We start from the raw sequence: 19,442 nt of genomic DNA, 5'->3' as shown, positions 1-19,442 counted from the left end.
GGGGGGTGAAGGGTAAAGAGGAAAAATATTGGGATCCCTGGGTGGCGCAGCGGTTTGGCGCCTGCCTTCAGCCCAGGGCGGGATCCTGGAGACCCAGGATCGAGTCCCACATCGGGCTCCCGGTGCATGGAGCCTGCTTCTCCCTCTGCCTGTGTCTCTGCGCCTCTCTCTCTCTCTCTCTCTCTCTCTGACTATCATAAATAAATAAAAATTTAAAAAAAATTAAAAAAAAAAGAGGAAAAATATTTTGACAGTTTTGTTCATCATGAATTTTTTTTTTAAGATTTCATGAATTTTTTTTTAGGGATCCCTGGGTGGCGCAGCGGTTTGGCGCCTGCCTTTGGCCCAGGGCGCGATCCTGGAGACCCGGAATCGAGTCCCACGTCGGGCTCCCGGTGCATGGAGCCTGCTTCTCCCTTTGCCTGTGTCTCTGCCTCTCTATCTGTGTCTCTCATGAATAAATAAATAAAATCTTAAAAAAAATTTCATGAAATCTTTTTTTTTTAATTTAATTTTATTTTATTTATGATAGGCACACAGTGAGAGAGAGAGAGGCAGAGACACAGGCAGAGGGAGAAGCAGGCTCCATGCAGGGAGCCCGATGTGGGACTCGATCCTGGGTCTCCAGGATTAGGCCCTGGGCTGAAGGTGGTGCTAAACCGCTGAGCCACCAGGGCTGCCCATCATGAATTTTTTTGCATGCATTTTGATTTCAAAGATACTACCTTAAAATGTGTCTCTTGATTACTGAGTTTCTATGGTGCCCCATTATATGTTGCCTCCAACATTCCGGCTGTAAGGAAGGGCATGAATAGATCCGACATTATATGAAGCTCGTTGGCACCTACTGGCCTGTAGTCTTTTTTTTTTTTTTTTATGATAGTCACACACACAGAGAGAGAGAGAGAGAGAGAGAGGCAGAGACATAGGCAGAGGGAGAAGCAGGCTCCATGCACCGGGAGCCCGACGTGGGATTCGATCCCGGTCTCCAGGATCGCGCCCTGGGCCAAAGGCAGGCGCCAAACCGCTGCGCCACCCAGGGATCCCTGGCCTGTAGTCTTGATAGAAGGTGAGCGCCTGGTTTCTGGGCATCAAGTAGCCAGAAAGAGGGCTTTGGGAGTTTACCCTGAATTGTTGAATTGTGAGTTATCTTTTCTTTCCTAATTTCCTCAGTATCCACAATTCCCTGATAACAGAACCTCCCTAAGCCCCACCCACAAGGACACCTCCAAAACCTATCAAGGTGCAAATATTCAAAAACTACTCTTGAATCTTCATATCCCATTCCAAAATCTTGTCCAATATCCCTTTACCTGGAGAAGTAAAAAAACACAAAATTTGCATGTTAGTATCAGCCTCCCCCTTGTTTTGTTTTGTTTTTTAAGATTTTATTATTTATTCATGAGAGACAGAGGCAGAGACACAGACAGAGGGAGAAGCAGGCTCCATGCAGGGACCCCAATGTGGGACTTGATCCCAGGACTCCAGGATCATGCCCTGAGCCCAAGGCAGACTCTTTCACCACTGAGCCACCCAGGCATCCCTAGCCTCTCCCTTTGGATGGTGTTCAGGAAGGATCAGCCCAGTGCCCTATTCCAGTCCTGGTGGTACAGCTCACCAAGGGTTTCATATGGACAAATGAGAGTGCTTGTTAACAGAACTCACTAAGAACCAAAACCAGAGCACACATGAAATGGAGAGACTGAAAGCCTTAAAGAAGGAATTGGGGTACAGGGGGTGGAAAGTAGTTGGAGATGGGATCATGAGATAATCCAGATTCCTTTGTGTAGATGTGTGCACAGAGTCAGTGAAAAGATACTGAAGCTGACAGGCTACCTATAAGTCAAACATAATATAATGGCAGGTCAGGTGATGATGTGACTCGGTGGACCTACTTCCCTTTCTTCAGGGAAGGGAAAAGGGCTGGAGGTTGAATCAATCACCAGTGGCCAATGACTTAATCAATCATGCCTGTGTAACAAAGCCTCCATAGAAACACACACACACACACACACACACACACACACACACACACAAAAAACATGGAATTGGGCAGCCCAGATGGCTCAGTGATTTAGCGCTGCCTTCAGCCTCCAGGCCTGATCCTGGAGACCTGGGATCAAGTCCCATGTCGGGCTCCCTGCATGGAGCCTGCTTCTGCCTCTGCCTGTGTCTCTGCCTCTCTCTGTGTGTCTCTCATGAATAAATAAATAAAATCTTAAAAACAAAACAAAACATAGAACTCAGAGAACTTCCAGGTTGGTGGAGATTCAGGGAGAGTGGTGCACTCAGAGTATGAAAGCTCTGTGACCCTACCCCATACCTGTTCCTGAGCTACATAATCTATAATAAGCTGGTAACCTAGTTAAGTAAAATATTTCTCTGAATTCACCAGAAGAGGGGGTTTTTGGAGCCTCCAATCTATACTGAGTTGGTCAAGGCCCTGTTGACAACCTGGACTTGTGATTCTCATCTTGAATAGTGTGGGAGGCAATCTTGTAGGACTGAGCCCTTAACCTGTGGCACGTGATGTTATCTCCAGGAAGAGTTCAGAATTGCATTGAAATGTAGGACACCCAGCTGGTGTCTTAGAATTGCTTGGATGTGTGGGGGGAAAACCCAATTGGAATTGGGGTGTGGAACCCCTTTATCTTGGACCTGAGTTTACTATAATCTCAGAGCTTTGAGATGTCATCTCTGTGCTTTGAGGAGTTTTATTTTCCACACTCCTATCTGCACTCTGAGGCTCAGAGATATGAAAATTATGAACACAGTGGAGAAATAAATCTAGTTATGCCCATCTAGAAATATGTCTGGTTAAAATTAACATCAGATAAAAATCAAAGAGAAAAATTTGAAGACCTAGTCTTTGAAATTAAAAGCCAGCAAACTGCTGTGTTACTGATGAGTCGAAGAAGGCATTGACCTGCAATCTATAAAATCACTGGAAGAAACAATAGTGAAAATACTTCAGGTCTACACCTGCAGAATGAGGTTACTCTGATACGCAGAGATATTTTTAAAAGGTAAGGTCTGTACATATCTATAGAAGGAACTTCTGGGGCATCTCAGGGTTAAGCATCTGCCTTTGGCTCAGGTCATGATCTCAGGGTCCTGGGATCAAGCCCCATGTTGGGCTCCCTGCTCAGTGGGGAGCCTGCTTTTTCCTCTCCCCCTTCCTTTCCCCCCTCTCCACACTTGGGCTCTCTTTCTCTCTTTCACATGTTCCCTCTCTCTCTAATAAATAATATTTAAAACTCCAGAAGTTTAAATAAAAATGATCACAAAAAGGAAAGGACAAAACTGCATAATAGGGGCAGCAGGGGTTTGTCTAAATCACCAATGAGTCAAATCATCAAAAGCTAATTTCCAATGAATGATGATAAATAAAAATGGCAGTGAGAGGGAAACTTTTAGGCTGAAAGTAATCTGTGACTTAGAAATTAAGGCAGATGGGTACACCTGAGTGGCTCAGTGGTTGAGCATCTGCCTTTGGCTCAGGGTGTGATCCCAGGATTCTGGGATCAAGTCCTACATCGAGCTCCCCACAGGGAGCCTGCTTCTCCCTCTGCCTATGTCTCTGCCTTTCTCTCTGTGTCTCTCATAAATAAATAAATAAAATCTTTTAAAAAAGAAATTAAGGCAGAAAATGAAGGAGCTAGACTTTCAGGTCAGAAAACTAACAGGAAAGTAGGATGTGAGAGAGGGAAGAAATAATCAGATGAGGAGTTGGGGCACTTATGGGGCTGCAGGAGGGAGGAAGAAGTGAGGTTTGTACATAAAATCATTACAGAGAGGCAGTCCTCTAGGAGGTGTGTACACAAAGATCATGGCTAGATGATAAGGAAGATGACAGACACCTTTGGAAAGTATAATCAGGGATTGACAGTGAATAAAAAACACAAGACAGAGTCCAGGGTAGAACCTTTCCCATCCTATGTACAATCACAAAATGCCTATGAGATTTATGTCATGGATGACATTAGCAAGTTATAGGCATATGGGGAGTAAATAAGCAAGGCAAACAGCCCCTCAAGAGGGAGATGAGGAAAATGAGCATAATCCTATCCTTAGAAAGAGACAGCAATTAAATCTACTTTTGTGGAAACTCAGGTTCATACCTGCCCATACTTCTGCTATGTCACCTGCAGCCACAGGGTGGCGGGCAACACCTTCTGTTCCAAAAGAGTTGGCCAGACAAGGCAGAGCCGGAGAGGTTAGGAAGAAGCTAGTGCCTCCCAAAGGGCCCGGACACCTACTGGTCCCACATTGAAGCTCCAGCAGGGAGGAGGCTCCACAGTGAGAGAAAAAAAACACAAACATAATATTTGTATATTATTATAATAAAATATTTAATATACATTCAAGTAGAGATGGGTACAGTGACAGAAAATAAGGTAGAGGAATCAGCTAGACACCACAGAGATGTGATGGATCAATAAATGAAAGGTAAGGGGAGTTTATCCACATGTGTTATATGTTCACATAAATAACATACTTATGCATCACTCAGTAGAGATTTTTTAAAAGATTTTTTATTTATTTATTCATAGAGACACAGCTAGAGAGAGAGAGGCAGAGACACACAGGCAGAGGGAGAAGCAGGCACCACACAGGGAACCTGATGTGGGACTCGATCCCGGGTCTCCAGGATCACGCCCTAGGCTGCAGGCGGTGCTAAACCGCTGCGCCACTGGGGTTGCCCAGTAGAGATGTTTTACACAAAATGTGCTCACATTGTGAAATCAACAGGAGATGAAGTAAAAACAAAACAGTTACAGGGTATCAGTCTATTTTGTGAGACACACACATCATCTCCCTTCTGAACACCACTACTGCCCATAGCAGTGGATCGCAATCCCAGCCCAGGCCACTTCTCCCACAGTATTACAGACATGGATATATATACCACAGAACTCCCTAGAAGCAAAAGCCAGGGAATGCAGAGGCTGTGGAGAGCAGACTTCAAATAGGGAATAGAAAGTCCAGGAGATGGGGCGTCTGGCTGGCTCAGTGGGTTAAGTGTTGGGCACCCTGCTCAGCAAGGACTCTGCTGCTTCCTCTGTCCCTCCCACAGGTCGTGTTCCTTCTCACTCGCTCTCTCAAATAAATAAAATCTTTATTTAAAAATAAAGAAAAGAAATAAGTCCAGGAGAGGGCACTGGGGAGTGAGGATTCCAAAGGATCTAGATGCCTGTGCAGAGGCCAGGCAGTGAGCAGACATGTGTCTGTGACTAAGTTAGCATGAACTCAAACATCATCTGATACAATGCTTCTCAAAAATTGGTGCAACAAACCCACCTGGAAGACTTGTTAAACACAGATTGCTGGGCCTCACCTCAAGTTCCTAATTCACTGTCTGTGTGGGGCCTGAGAATCTGTATTCCTCACATGTTTCCAGGTAACAGGGATGCTGCTGGTGCAAGGACCACACTGTGATCTAACACCAGGTCAGGGGGAGGTACTTAACGAGCAAAGCAGCAGCAGAAGGGACTTGGAGCCCGCATGTAGGGGCTTCTCTGTACAAACTCCTCAAGTGTATAAACTTCCAAGATGCTGAAAGAACATTGACAGCATCATGTCTACAAATAAAAGATATGGCTGAGGAAGTGCTCAGTCAGGTCATGACAGGCTCAACCAGTGTACCCTGTAAACCTTCCAGGAAACCTGTGACCCTAGCACTCATGACAGGCCCAACCAGTGTACCCATGTAAACCTTCCAGAAAACCTGTGATCCTGGCACTCAGAACACCTACTTTCTACCCTCCCTCACTGAGATCTGACACCCTGTTCCCTGATGACATTCCATTATAGCACAGGAAAGAACATCATTGATATGCCCATTTTTAGAGCCTTCCTAATCCCTAGGTTGCCATGGATCCAGGATAGTTGGAGGCAATGATATAAGGAAAGACTCAGAGTCTCAAAGAATTTTAATCTGGGGGGCAGGGGGATTGTGACTCAGACTGATGCCAAGGCTTTGTCTCCGCCAGTTCTTATTAAGAGAACTAGCAGATTGGCTATAGGAATGATTAACTTTGGGAAGCAGAGAAAAACATGTTTACTTCAAAAGGTAAAAGAATAGGCTATTGACTCAAGGAAGGGGCAATGAAGGAGCTGTATCTGAAGAACAATGTGGTCAAGAGTCAGTGTGCCGACTCAGGACCTCTTGTATCCCCAGTGTGCCCAGGACTACAAGATTCAGTTCCCAGATAGGCTCTGCAGCTGGTTCCCCACACTAGGTAAAAATAACCACTTGAGCAGAAATTTTTAAAAATAAATTTTTATTTTTCATATAAAAGAACACAAAATTTTATATCAGTTTAACGGAAAGCTAAAATACATAGAAAAGATATAAAAATAATTATCAAAAATATTCAATGAGGCAAAGCAATACTAAAGAGTGAGATCTTATATCCTCAAATATATATAACTATATACGCTATGTTAAAAATTGAGGGAGAAGGGGGCACCTGGGTGGCTCAGTGGTTGAGCATCTGCCTTTGGCTCAGGTCGTGATCCCAGGGTCCTGGGATCAAGTCCTGCATCAGGCTCCCCCCAAAGAGCCTGCTTCTCCCTCTGCCTATGTCTCTGCCTCTCTCTATGTCTCTCATTAATAAATAAATAAAATCATTTAAAATATCAAGGCAGAAACATAAGCAGTGCTATATACCTCTAAATTTATGCATTCCGGTTTAACTCTAAAATTAATCTGGAGGGACACCTGGGTGGCTCAGCGGTTGAGGCCCTGCCTTTGGCCCAGGGTGTTATCCTGGAGTCCCAGGATTGAGTCCCACATCAGGCTCCCTGCATGGAGCCTGCTTCTCCCTCTGCCTATGTCTCTGTGTGTCTCATGAATAAATAAATGGAATCTGTTAAAAAATAAAATAAATTTGGAAATCTGTCAAGAAAGATACATGGAAAAAAATGAGGAAAGTGTCTAATTCAACTGTTGTGACAAATAATCATTAGTAAGTGACTGCAAATAAATGCCCAACCAAGACAAAAAAGCATGTCACCTCTTACAGTTAAAGGCTGAAATGGGGGTTAGAGGAAAAAACTGTGACCCTCAAAGGAAAGTAAGACAGAAGAAATGAGTCCAGAAGGTTAAGGAACTGGAAATGAGTCTATATCAGAAAAGGAAGACAGCAAACGGAAAGGGGGAAAAAGGCAGGCAACAGTCACAGACTCCAGGGGTTTGGAGGTCCATGAGAATAAAGGAAGCAGGAAGAGAGATGGAGCGTGTACATAAAATCACTTCCTGGGGCTCTGCCGTCCAATGATGTAGCCACTCATCATATGTGGCTACTGAACACTAGAAACATGGCTAGTCCGAATTGAGAAACGGTGTAGGTATAAAACGCACTCCGGATTTTGAAGACATAAGTATGCCAATTAAGGGGCACCTACCTGGCTCAGTTCATGGAGTATGCAACTTTTGATCTTGGGGTTGTGAGTTCAAGCCCCATGTTGGGTGTGGAGATCACATAAAAATAAAATCTTAGGGGATCCCTGGGTGGCGCAGCGGTTTGGCGCCTGCCTTTGGCCCAGGGCGCGATCCTGGAGACCCGGGATCGAATCCCACATTGGGCTCCCGGTACATGGAGCCTGCTTCTCCCTCTGCCTGTATCTCTGCCTCTCTCTCTCTCTGTGACTATCATAAATAAAAATTAAAAAAAAGAAAAACAAAAACAAAAAAAACCTACTTAGTTTTACAAAACTTTTTCAAAGATACTTGTTAAACCACTGACAGTTCACAGAACAAATTAGAACAGAAACAGGAACATACTCAGGAACAAATGATATATAAACATCGAGCATCAAAACTGGCTGGTTAAAAAGAGAGTCCCACCTCTCCACCAATTCCCTTCACCCCGATTCCATTAAAGTACAAACTGTAACAGATTGAACCTCCAAGTAAATAAGCTGAGATGGTGAGAATGCTTCTTTACAGAGCAAGAACCTCATTTCCACAATGGAGTTGAAGGTACCTCAGTGGGGAGGCTGCTTCTCCCTCTCCCTCTGCTTGCACCACCCCCTGCTTGTGTGCTCTCTCTCTCTGTCTCTCTGTCTCTCTGTCTCTCTCTCTCTCAAATAAATAAGGGACAACCTAATTGGGATGTTTAAGAAAGCAAAGTTCAAAATTCTCTAAGGAGAATGAATCTTGGGGATCCCTGGGTGGCTAAGTGGTTTAGCACCTGCCTCTGGCCCAGGGCGTGATCCCGGGGTCCTGGGATGGAGTCCCAGGTCGGACTCCCTGCTTGGAGCCTGCTTCTCCCTCTGCCTGTCTCTGCCTCTCTTTCTCTCTTTCTCTCACTCTCTCTCTGTCTCTCATGAATAAATAAATAAAATCTTTTAAAAAAAAGGAGAATGAATCTTCATGGGAAATATGAAATACTTTTTCATGAACATTCAAGAGAAATCTAACAACTAAAACTTTTGGAAATAGGGTAATCCAAAAGAGATTTTAATCCCCCTGAAGGAACTTTAATTTTCTATCAAGAGCACTTTACAGCTAGGGGTGGAAAATTATCTTTATAACTTGTCACAAAGGACTGAAACAAAAATATCCAAGATCAGGTCTTCCACCCCAATAGAATCGCTCCTGGGAACAGAAGAGGTGTATAGGATCTGGAAAATACTCAAGGAATCTGTACTATTCCCTCAGGGGGTACCTGCAATCAAAACCTGGCAATAAAAACAAACAAACAAACAAACAAAATCAGGCAACTCTTGTGATATGGTTAGAATCTTCAGCTGGATTTTCTTTTTTTGGGGGGGCGCATTTTCTATCCTGGAGTCTAAACAAGTCAAGCATAACCCCTTAACCTGATGTGAACAAAAATCAAAGAATAAATTGGGAGAGAAAGATAGAGGAAAGGTTTAAAGGAATACTCGCTTTTTTATTTTAACCTTCAGGGCTCCTCACTGATGGGAGGTCCAGTCTAGCTGTGGACCAGAAAATGGGAGGATTTTAAAGTGATTAGTGGTTTCTCTATTATCTATAGTTATAAAAACATTCTCAATAGTTTATGTAAAAGATAACCAAACTATCACAGGTAACTAAGACTAATACATACACTATAATACTATCTTACAATCACATACCTGCAAGCTGAAGAATTTTAAACTGTTAAGGGTCATTTTGATTATCACCATGACATGAGATCAAAACCAAATCAGCAAGTGCCATATAGACTTGCATTCTCAACTGAAATAAATATATACTGTGCTTGGAGAAGCACTGAACTTATCCAGTGGGGCAGCATGCCAGGAGGTGCCACACATGTATCTGGGTGTGCATTTGAATGGAGTGAAGAAATTTTCGTCCCCACAGCTCTGCTGTCCTTCACCTGCACTGCACTGCACTCCTGTGGAAGTAGGAGGGGAATCCACATCCTGCTGATACCATGGGGAAAGAGATTTTGGGATTTTGCCTTGATTTTTGAGGGGTGTTTTCTCTTCTCCATCTGGGTTATATTTTCTTGCTGTCCACCTGTCTACTACTTTGCCACCCCAACTTATCTCCTGGGCCTTTCTCAGTGTGAATGTTGAAAGGTTACTCTTACTGCTTCAATCTCTACAAGATTTGCCCCAAATTCAGACCTAAAAGAATAAAAATAAGATTTGCCCGAGAAGGTTCAGCCTCCCCCTTCTCAAAAGAACATCAGCACAGTGTCTACCCAACTCTGCTAAACAACTTGTGACCCCTCCTTTAGTAGCGAAGGCAAATTCATACATAGGCCCACCTGCCTCCATGAACTGTAACTCAGCACAGACACACAGAGAACAATAACTTAAAATAGTTTAACATAATACAAAGTCAGGAAGGGACGCCCATCATGAAATATTTAAGCAATACAGCTGCAGTAATGGGGAAGGAGGGGCAATTGTACAAGACTCTAGGGATGGGGTGAGAGCGAGTCCTGAGAAACCACATGCTGGCAGAGGCAGCGGGCAGGCAGACTTTGAAGAGAAAGGTAAGCCATAATTTTATGCATGCAAACACACACAATTAAGATCACACCAGATAGAGTCAGGTGGGTTAGGAATGGCAGAAAGCAGAGGAAGCAACTGAAAATGTGAAGGGGTGTCTCCATAAACGGTTAGAAGAGTAAATGCCAGACACACCTCCAGGATGTCTTCATAGCAGTGTTTCTCCAATTAATAAGGCAAAGGTGGGAGCAGCAAGGAGAGAAGGAGGCCAGGCACTTCCCTTGGATCATCAGTGTGGACCTGGCAGCAAGCCACCCTGGATGCTACCATTTTCCCCATGATGAATCAAAGCCACAAAAAGGCTCATTGGTGGGTTCAAGGTTAGACAGCTAATAAAGGCTGGATCTGGGATCTGAATGAGGCTGTGTCAGCTTGTCAGGCCTGTGCCTGATGTTCAATGACTAAAAATCAATCCCACTTAGTGACAAGTGAAAGCATCTCTCCAAATCCCTCAAGTTATTCTTTTCTGTTAGTATTTGTTCTGTGAGCTAGGCATGTGTGGCAGAAGAAAAGGGAGAAAATGAAAGCTCAGGAAAGTAAACACACTTCTAAACTGATGCATGGTCAAAGAAGAAAATGCAACATACCCAAAGATAAAATGTCATTTGGCATAGGGACCTAAGCCTGTATGAGGTCTCTCATCCAAGGCTATGAAATAAATCCTACAAAAATGAGAGATCCATTGAGTACTATTTTAAAGGATTTGGGAAGGTAGTGCTGTTACCTATTACTAAATGAGTCAAAGCAGGGTTATTTATTTTTTTTAATTTTTACCTATTTATGATAGTCACAAACAGAGAGAGAGAGGCACAGGCAGAGGGAGAAGCAGGCTCCATGCACCGGGAGCCCGACGTGGGATTCGATCCTGGGTCTCCAGGACCGCGCCCCGGGCCAAAGTCAGGCGCCAAACCGCTGCGCCACCCAGGGATCCCCAGGGTTATATTTTTTAACCAAAACAAAAATCCCTAAACTTCCTTAACTGGCTGTTCCTTTTGCAAAAACTATGTACGTCTGGAAAAAAAAAAGATATTAAAGAAATTGGGAGGGAATCGCTGGGTGGCTCAGCGGTTTGGCGCCTGCCTTCAGCCCAGGGTGTGATCCTAGGGTCCCGGTATCGAGTCGGGCCTCAGGCTCCCTGCATGGAGCTTGCTTCTCCCTCTGCCTGTGTCTCTGCCTCTCTCTCTCCTTTGTGTCTTTCATGAATAAATAAATAAAATCTAAAAAAAATAAATAAATAAAAGAAATTGGGGAGTTATCACTAATAGTAAGGTACCAAAGTCAGGAACTTATTTTCCCTTAAAAGAAAAAAAAATTGTGAAGTCACTTACTATGCCTTTCACAGCAATTTCTCAAAATAAATTTTATGAAGCCTAGGACAATCAAAACTAAAAGTTGGTTTTATTAACATAAAATCCCAAAGCCACTATAAGTGGCTGTCCTTATCACAGACATTCCACTAAATAATACAGCTAACAGGGATCCCTGGGTGGCGCAGCGGTTTGGCACCTGCCTTTGGCCCAGGGCGCGTTCCTGGAGACCAGGGATCGAATCCCATGTTGGGCTCCCAGTGCATGGAGCCTGCTTCTCCCTCTGCCCGTGTCTTGCCTCTCTCTCTCTCTGTGACTATCATAAATAAATTTAAAAAAAAATAAACTCCTTGGACTTTGTTCAACTTTTTAAAAAAATAATACAGCTAACAAGAATGGGATTCTTTTTAAAGGTTGGGGCGCTATAGTATCAATACACTCTTCTTAGCCAGGAATGTATTCATTTAATAAATTTGAAAGCATCAGCCAACCCTTCCCGCAGGGCGTACTGCAAAAAACACTTGCCGAAAAATAAAAGGGTGTTTTTCCCGGGTGGGCTGGAAAATGCCGGTTTTTACCTTTAATACCAAGGTCTGCTAGTCTGACTGAGGTCGGAAACCTGGGGCATCAGTCTCTACACCGGCGCCCACCACGTCGGGTTGGAAAAACAGAAAGAGGGGATCCCTGGGCGGCTCAGCGGTTTAGTGCCTGCCTTTGGGGCGTGATCCTGGAGACTTGGGATCGAGTCCCACAACGGGCTCCCTGCGTGGAGCCTGCTTCACCCTCTGCCTGTGTCTCTGCCTCTCTGTGTCTCCCATGAATAAACAAATAATTTTTTTTTTTGCTTTTTAAAAAAATAAAATATTTTTTAAAAAGGAAGAAAAGCAGAAAGAGCTGGAGTGGGGAAGGCAGGAGGGCTTTGAGTTTGATTCATATAATTTGTCAGTAAAGCCCTAGGGTTTGCCTCCGTTCTGGGTGCCGGGCTTCTCTTACCGGCAACCGCGACCTTTAATCTCCGCAAACTGCTCTTTTGGTGGGTATCTGGAACATTTAAAATGTTCTATTTCGAAGGGATCCAGGGCCCGCCTGCGGTTTATTGTTTTCCCCTGGTGTCCCCTGGAACTCCCGGGCTCCTCGACTCCAAGCTCCACCCAAAAGGTTTCAGAGCCCCGTTCTTCCACTCCGCGATCGTCTTCCAAGCAGAGGGAACCGTATCACGCAGTCACGCAGACTGGCTCTCTGGTCCTTTTTTTTATTTATTTTTTTATTTTTTTATGATAGTCACACACGAGAGAGAGAGAGAGAGAGAGAGGCAGAGACATAGGCAGAGGGAGAAGCAGGCTCCATGCCGGGAGCCCGATGCAGGATTCCATCCCGGGACCCTAGGATCACACCCTGAGCAGAAGGCAAACGTTCAACCACTGAGCCACCCAGGCGTCTCAACTTCTTTATTTTCTTCTAATTCTATAATAGTTTCTGGTTTTTAAATTTCCTGGACGCCTGGCGGTTAAACGTTTGCCTTCAGCCCAGGGTGTGATCCTAGGGTCCCTGGATCGAGTCCCACCCACGTCGGGCTCCCTGCATGGAGCCTGCTTCTCCCTCTGCCTGTGTCTCTGCCTCTCTCTGTGTGTCTCTCATGAATAAATAAATAAAATCTTTTTTAAAAAATTTCCTTCAGAGTTGATTTTGCGGGTATGGTGTGAGGTAGAGATGAATTTGCATGCCATCCTTGTGCAGGGGCCATGCTAATCTTCTCTGTATCATTCCAATCTTAGTATATGTGCTGCCAAAGGGAGCACTGCATGAAGAGATGTGACCAGATGGATAACAACTGTCCACACACCATTTGCAAAACAACCATTCTTTCCATCTCTGATGTTTGTGTTACTGTCCCAACACCATACTGAAGAAGCCTTATGGAATATTTTACTCTTGATAAGGTAGGTCCTACCATTATGTGATTATCTTCCAAAACTTTTCTGGCTCTTCTGGCTCATTTTGTCTTCCAACTGAGAATTAGAATAAGCTAGTCAATTCTATTTTTAAAAATTGATGCTGGGGGATCCCTGGGTGGTGCAGCGGCTGCCTTTGGCCCAGGGCGCGATCCTGGAGACCCGGGATCGAATCCCACGTTGGGCTCCCGGTGCATGGAGCCTGCTTCTCCCTCTGTGACTATCATAAATAAATAAAATTTTTTAAAAATTGATGCTGGTATTGAGATGGCCTACAATTTAAAGATTATTTTAGGGATCCCTGGGTGGCGCAGCGGTTTGGCGCCTGCCTTTGGCCCAGGGCGCGATCCTGGAGACCCGGGATCGAATCCCATGTCGGGCTCCCGGTGCATGGAGCCTGCTTCTCCCTCTGCCTGTGTCTCTGCCTCTCTCTCTCACTGTGTGACTATCATAAATAAATAAAAATTAAAAAAAAAAAAAAAGATTATTTTAGAAAGAAGTGGCATTTTGGGTCAGCACCTGGCTGGCTTAATTATAAGAACATGGGACTCTTGATCTTGGGGTTGTGAGTTGAAGCCCCATGTTGGGTATAGAGATTACTTAAATAAACAAACAAAACTTAAAAAAATATATACATACATATACAGAGAGAGAGAATTATTCATATTTTTTAAATGTAGAAAATAAGATCAGAAAAGGCATTAGAAGGCTTTGCCCAATGTAACACAGCAAATAGAAAGCATGAATTTGTACTCACAAAGACAGCTTCTGAGTCCACAAGCTTAGTCACTATGATACATTGCTACTTTTGAATACCTTTTTAAAATTTTTTTGCTGTATTTTTCCTTCTATCTTCAGGCATTTTTCAAAGATTTTATCTATTTATTCATGAGAGACAGAGAGAGAGGCAGAGACAGGCAGAGGAAGAAGCAGGCTCCCCACAGGGAGCCCAATGAGGAACTCAATCCCAGGAACCTGGGATTATGCCCTGAGCCAAAGGCAGATGCTCAAACCCTGAGCCACCAACATGTCCCTCTCCCTTCAGGCATTTTAAATGTTTTCTTCATCTATCTAATTGTACAGGGAAAAATCAGTATTCTCCTTCCACGTCATCCTCTAACCCAGTTCCAATGTTAAAACAAGATGATGAACATCTTTCCATAATGTCCTCCAAGATTCATATATGTATTTGCAAACATACAAAAGTATATATAGTTGCATGTTTTCATTATTTTATTATAAATCATTTTACTTTTCTCATATGATAATTTATGATAGATATCACTTCAGAACAATAAATAAACAGCAAACTCATTGCTTATAAGAGTTAAAGTATATTCCATTATATGATAGGATATAATAGAATAATAATAATTTAAGGTGTTGAAATACTTTTATCACCAAACTAAGCTTCAATGAATTACTTTTACCTTTATGAGTTGTTACTAGAGAAGGCCCTAAGATTCACCTCTGATTTACTTTCAGCTCTGTCCAACCAGGAAGTGAAAGTTAAGGCATAGTTGCAAAATGCCTAAGTATTGAAAGTGTGTAACAACACACACACACTCACACACACACACACCATCTGCAAAGACTAGGAGATTGCTTTCTACTCCAGATAAAGAAAATTTCTATTGATCACTAGTTCCCCACAAACCAATAGAACGGAGACTTCCATGACCACATATGAAAAAGGATTTAGACTTTGCAAAATTAGTTCAGTAAAGCCACTAAACAAATGGATATCAACAACTATAATGTGTAGCCAAAGTAAACCCTGGGGAAGGGGACAAATATGATCTCCAGAATTGCCATATTATAATATTCAGGAGTTCTGGTTTTCAACAACAACAACAACAAAAAAAAAGGAGAGAGTCTTTCAGACTGAAATGAAATATCACTAGACAATAACTCAATCCAAATGAAGAAATGAAGAATACCAGTTAAGATAACTATATAAGTAGATATAAAAGTCAGTGTTCATAGATTTTTGGTCTATAAATTTTCTTAATTCCTATATGAATTAAAAGACAACTATGAAGCAATAATTATCAACTATGTTGATGGCACACAGGTATGAAGATGTTATTTGTGACAATAACAACAAAAAGAGGGGAGAAGAACTATAAAGGAAAAAGAGTTGGGGATGCCCGGGTGGCTCAGCAGTTGAGCATCTGACTTTTGCTCAGGGTGTGGTCCTGGAGTTCTGGGATAGAGTCCCACATAGGGCTCCCTGCATGCAGCCTGCTTCTCTCTCTGCCTATGTCTCTCTCTCTCTCTCTGTCTCTCATGAATAAATAAATAAAATCTTTAAAAATAAAAAAAGTAGGAGAGTTTTTTTATACTACTAAGGCAAAGTAGTATTCATTCAAGCTAGATTATTATAAGTTTAAGGTGTCATTTCTAACGGAAAATCAACAAGGAAACAATGGCTTTCAGAGAAACACTGGACCGACCAGATGGATTTAACAGATACATTCAGAACATCTATCTAAAACAGCAGAATACACATTCTTTTTAAGTGCACACAGAACATCCTCTAGTGCAGATTGTATATTAGGCCACAAAACAAGCCTCAACAAATTCAGAAAGACAGAAGTCATACCATGCATCTTTTCTGAAGACAATGCTATGAAACTAGAAGTCAGCCCCAAAAAGAATTGGGAAAGAGCACAAATATATGCAGGTTAAATAACATGCTACTAAACAATAAATGAGTAAACCAGGTAATCAAAGAAGAAATTTAAAACTACATGAAAGCAAATGAAAATGAAAATACAACAGTCCAAAACCTTGGGGATGTAGCAAAAGCAGTTCTAAGACAGAAGTTTATACCAATACAGGTCTATCTCAAGAAGCAAGAAAAATCTCAAACAACCTAACCTTATACCTGAAGGTGTTAGAAAGAGAACAAAAAACAAAACCTAAAATCAGCAGATAAAAGGAAATCATAAAGATCAGAGCAGAAACAAATGATATAGAACAAAAAGAACAAGAACATCTGGGTGGCTCAGAGACTGAGTGTCTGCCTTTGACTCCGGTATTGATCCAGGGTCCTGGGATTGGGTCCCACATCAGCTTCTTGCATCAGGCTCCCCTGAGCCTGCTTCTCCCTCTGCCTATGTCACTGCTTCTCTCTGTGTGTGTGTCCCTCATGAATAAATAAATAAAATCTAAAAAATAAAGGGACTCCTCGTTGGTTCAGTGGTTGAGTATCTGCCTTCAGTTCAGAGCATGATTCCAAGGTCCCAGGATCAAGTCCCACATCAGCCTCCCTGCATGGAGCCTGCTTCTACCTCTGCCTATGTCTCTTTCTCTTTGTGGGTGTGTGTCTCTCATGAATAAATAAATAAAATCTATTTTAAAAATCTAAAAACAAAAATAAACGAAAGAAACTAAAAGAACAATAGAATATATCAGTGAAACCAGAAGCTGATCCATTGAAAAAAAAAAACCAACAAAATTAGTAAATTTCTGGCCAGAATTATCAAGAAAAAAAGAGAATGGACTTAAATAAATAGAATCACAAGTGATAGAGGAGAAATAAAAACGAACACCACAGAAATACACACAAATATTATTTAAAATTATATGCCAAGAAATTGGACAATGTAGAAGAAATGGATAAATTCCTATAAACTTATCTGACCAAGACTGAGGTACAGAGAAATAAAAAATTTGAACTGACCAATAACCGGCAAAGAAACTGAATCAGTAATCAAAAAAATCCCAACAAAGAAAAGTCCAGGACTAATTGGTTTTACAAGTGAGTTCTAACAAACATTTAAAGAAAAGTTAATACCTATTCTTCTCAAACTATTCCAAACAATAGAAAAAGAAGGAAAACTTCTAAAGTAATCCTATGAATGGAGCATTACCCAGATACCAAAACCAGATAAAGACAACCACACACAAAAAGAGAATTATAGGTCAATATCCCTGATGAACATCGATGCAAAAATCCTCAACAAAATACTAGCAAACCAAATCAACAACATATTTTAAAAAATAATTCATCACAATTTAGTGGGATTTATTCCTGGAAGGGTGTTTCAATATTGACAAACCAATCAACATTAACACATTAATGAAACACATTAATAAAAGAAAGGGTAAGAACCATATATTCATTTCAATAGATGCAGAAAATGCATTTGACAAAGCAAAACATCCATGATAAAATCCCTCAACAAAGTAGGCTTATAGGGAACATACATCAACATAATAAAAGCCATATCTGAAAAACTCACAGCTAATATCATCCTAATGGGAAAAAACTGATAGATTTTCCCCTAGGGTAAGGAACAAGAAAAAGGATTTTCACTCTCACCACTTTTCTTCAACATAGTGCTAGAAGTCCTCGTCACAGCAATCAGACAACAAAAAGAAATATAAGACATCTAAATCAGTAAGGAAGAAATAAAATATTCACTATCTGCAGATGACATGATACTATATATATATAAACCCAAAGACTCCACCAAAAAAATTTGCTAGAACTGATAAGTTCAGTAAAATCACATGATACAAAATCGATTTGCAGAAATCTGTTGCATAGACACCCATACTGAAGCAGCAGAAAGAGAAATTAAGAAAACAATCCCATTTACAATTGCACCAAAAATAATAATATACCTAGGAATAAACCTAACCAATGAAATGAAAGACCTGTACACTAAAAACTATAAAACACTGATGAAAGAAATTGAAGATGATACAAAAAAATGGAAAGACATTTCATCCTCGTGCATTGGAAGAACAAATATTGTTAAAATATCTATACTACTCAAAGCAATATACATTTAATATCATCCCTATGAAAATACCAACAGCAAAAACAAAACAAAACAAAACAAAACAAAATACCAACAGCAACTTTCACAGAACTAAAAAAAGAAATCTTAAAATTTGTATGGAACCATAAAAAAACCCAAATAGCCAAAGTCATCTTGGAAAAGAAAAGCCAGAGGCATCACAATTCCAGACATCAAGTTATATTACAAAGCTGTAGTAATCAAACAGTGTGGTACTGGCACAAAAATAGACACATGGATCAATGGAATAGAATAGAAAATCCAGAAATAAACCCACAATTATATGGGTGATTAATCTTTGATAAATTAGGAAAGACTATCAAATGGGGGAAAAGACAGTCTCTTCAACAAATGGTGCTGGGAAAACTGGACAGCAACATGCAAAGGAATGAAACTGGACCACTTTTTACACCACTCACATAGATAAATTCAAAGTGGGTTAAAGACCTAAATGTGAGACCTGAAACCATCAAAACCCTAGAAAAGAGCACAGACAGGAATTTCTCTGACATTAGCTGTAGCAACTTTTTTCTAGATAGATCCCCTGAGGGAAGGGAAACAAAAGCTAAAATAAACTATTGAGAGTCCATCAAAAGAAAAAAAAACTTCTGTGCAGTGAAGAAAACAATTAACAAAACTAAAAGGCAACCTACTGGGGATGCCTGGGTGGCTCAGTGGTTGAGCGTTGATCTGTTGAGCCTCTGCCTTTGGCTCAGGGTGTGATCCCCGAGTACTGGATTGAGTCCCACATTGGGCTCCCTGCATGAAGCCTGCTTCCCCCCTGCCTGTGTCTCTGCCTCTGTGTGTGTGTGTGTGCGTGTCTCATGAATAAATAAATAAATATATTAAAAAAAATAAAAGGCAACCTACTGAATGGGAGAAGATATTTGCAAAGAACATATCAAATAAAGGGTTAATATCCAAACGATATAAAGAACTTCTACAACTCAACAGCCAAAAACCAAATAATCCAATTAAAAAATGGACAGAAGACATGAACAGACATTCTTCCAAGGAAGACATAGAGATGGCCAACAGGCATATGAAAAGATGCTCAACATCACTGATCATCAGGGAAATACAAATCAAAACCACAATGAGATACTGCCTCCCATCTGTCAGAATAGCTAAAATCAACAACACAAGAAACAACAGGTGTTGGCGAGGATGTGGAGAAGGAACCCTTGTGCACTGTTGGTGGGAATCCAAATTGTTTTCAGCCACTGTGAAAAACAGTATGAAGGTTCCTCAAAAAATCAAAAATAGAACTACCTTATGTTACAGTAATCACACTCTTGGGTATTTCCCCAAAGAACACAAAAACACTAAATCAAAGGGATAAATGCATCCCTTTTTGTATTGTAGCATTATTT

At 41.6% G+C, this 19,442-nt stretch overlaps 1 non-coding gene across 1 annotated transcript; it reads right to left on the bottom strand.

Moving 5' to 3' along the window:
- Window positions 1–12,995: 12,995 nt before the first annotated feature.
- LOC129501154 (U6 spliceosomal RNA) lies at window positions 12,996–13,102 on the bottom strand. Its single transcript, XR_008662693.1, has one exon. It is a non-coding gene; the product is annotated as a U6 spliceosomal RNA (small nuclear RNA).
- Between the last annotated feature and the right edge of the window lie 6,340 nt (window positions 13,103–19,442).

This window comes from Nyctereutes procyonoides, unplaced genomic scaffold (assembly GCF_905146905.1).
Source record: "Nyctereutes procyonoides isolate TBG_1078 unplaced genomic scaffold, NYPRO_anot_genome, whole genome shotgun sequence".
Taxonomy (NCBI): Eukaryota; Metazoa; Chordata; class Mammalia; order Carnivora; family Canidae; genus Nyctereutes; species Nyctereutes procyonoides.
This window is presented reverse-complemented; position numbering and strand designations above follow the sequence as displayed.